General features: G+C 40.1%; 1 pseudogene; it reads left to right on the top strand.

Moving 5' to 3' along the window:
• Positions 1-1,632: 1,632 nt before the first annotated feature.
• LOC123464126 lies at positions 1,633-2,123 on the top strand (annotated as a pseudogene).
• The last annotated feature ends 254 nt before the right edge of the window (positions 2,124-2,377 follow it).

Genomic DNA, 2,377 nt, shown 5'->3' with positions numbered 1-2,377 from the left:
AGAGTGAGACCCTACCTCAAAAAAAAAAAAAAAAAAAAGTGTTTTCTTTAAAAAAAAAAAGGACTGGGTGTGAGAGACTTCTGGTTAAGATGGCAGTGTAAGAATCACGCCAAAGAAGGTTAAGGGAGAAAAAGCAAAAAAAAAAAAAAAAAACACCAGAAAAATACATTCTGCTACTAAAAAGTGAGGTGTATGAGAAATTACCAACAGCAGCAGACAAGAAGGAGAGTCCCAGACAATCTAGAGCCCACAGAAGCAGCTCCAGCAATGGTGGCACCAGGTCCCTGTGGCTCCAACCATAAGGCTCAACCTGAGCCACAGAAAAAGCCAGGTGAGGGGATTCTCCACTCACTCTGGAGCTCCTCACAAACTCAAGAAATGTAAAGGGAGGACAGCAGGGAAGAACAGAGGAGCAGCTCATGAGGAAGATGATTACAAGGACCAATCAGAAAACATCCACCACTATCCACAGCCTCCCCTCCCCCACTGACAGTGAGAGCACCAGCAAGCACCAGAGACATGGCAAAGGGAGCTCAAATACACAGCACATGACAGGTGATCAGAGCAGCAATCTAGCAACCCAGCCAACCTACCTGAACCCACAGCACAACAAAGAGGGACCCAAGCAGGAGCGCAGCATAATTGAGACCAAAATCATCCTAAAAGATAACTGGGATTATACCAGGGCAGGGTCTCAAATGGACACAAACTGACTTGGAACCTCAACAGAACAGAAATTTTAGCCTCCTACCTACTTGACAGAATTAAGGGGGTGGGGCAACATACATCGTAAGGGACTGTGACTTTGCTAAAGGGTCTGGTTGTCATATTACCTACTCTTGCATAAATACTCTATGCTGTTTTTCATTGAATCTGTACAACATTTAAGTAATTTTAGAATCTGCCTGATGGTTGCCCAACTCAGCCTACTTGAATATTCTCATAGCAGGCAAACCAAACATCTAGGGTCACTTTTGTAGATACTCTGAGAGCATTAAGAGCCATGCCTAACACCCTGAGCTCCTAACCTAAAGATACATAACATCACATTGATTAATACATCTAATAATACTGCAGCTAATTAGAAAATCTAAACATTAAATTAATCCAAAGGTGCAAAAATATATACATTATAATAAAAGAAACACAAAAAATAAAGACAGTATAATCCACCAAAAGGTATTAAAGCATCAGAAATAACCTCTAGTGAGAATGAGTTAGAGGAAATGCCTGAGAAAGATTTCAAAAGAATGATTATAAATATGATCAAAGAAAGCAAAGAGGAAATCAAATAAATGAAAGAAGACATAGAAAAATAATTTAATGAAATAAGGAAATCAATATAAGACATAAATAAGGAATATAAATAATAAAGAAAACACAGTCAGAATTACTAGCAATTAAGAACACAGTCAATAAAATTAAAAACTCTGTAGACAATCTCACCAGTAGAAAGGCTGAAGGAGAGGACAATAGCTGAACTAGAAGACCAGATTGCAGATCTAATATGGCCCAACAAAGAGAAATACAAACTAATAGGAAAGTATGCATGGGAATTTCAAGATATTCAAGAAACTATGAAAAGATCAAACATAAGAATTCAGGGTATAGGCGCAGCTGGAGTGAGTCAAGATGGAAGAGTATGCCCAAGAGCCGTGCCCCTGGCAAACTGTGGATGACTGTGGTGGGGCCTTTACCATGGGTACCATAGGTGGTGGTATCTTTCAAGCAATCAAAGGCTTTCGAAATTCTCCAGTGAGAGTTAACCACAGGCTATGAGGGAGTTTGACAGCTATTAAAACCAGAGCTCCAAGTTGAGAGATGGACCTGTGGCCATGGTTGGGTCAGCCGCAACGGGTGGCATTCTTCTAGCTTTAATTGAAGGTGCTGGCATCTTGTTGACAAGATTGCCTCTGCACAGTTTCCCAATGGCCCTCAGTTTGCTGAAGACCTCTCCCAGTTGCCTTCAAGCCAGTTACCATCCTCACCTTTTGGAGACTATCGACAATATCAATAGGACTTCTTTCCCAGGATTTCTTTAACCAGATGAGCTGTAATTCAAGGATTTCTGAAGGTCAAGACATAGTTTGTTTAAAACCATGGGTGCAACAACTGTGGCCAAATAGGCCAAGAAGAGACAGCACTTTTTCTAGTTTAAGGAACGCAGAAGGGACAAAAGATAACTGCGTTCGTTTATTCACATTTGGATTATATTTGTGATCAAAATAAATGTCTAGAATCATTTAAAGAACATATAAGTGCTTAGAAGATGAAGAACCAAAGGGCAACTAACCGTGAATCAGAAGTATCATTTTCTTAGGAACTTCTCTGCCTGGTTTCTGTGAGCAGTTAGTCAAACAATAAAAACTCTTGAACT

Source organism: Jaculus jaculus, chromosome 10 (assembly GCF_020740685.1).
Source record: "Jaculus jaculus isolate mJacJac1 chromosome 10, mJacJac1.mat.Y.cur, whole genome shotgun sequence".
NCBI classification, from domain to species: Eukaryota; Metazoa; Chordata; class Mammalia; order Rodentia; family Dipodidae; genus Jaculus; species Jaculus jaculus.
Note: the sequence above shows the minus strand (reverse complement) of the source record. Positions and strands in the feature narration are given on the sequence as shown.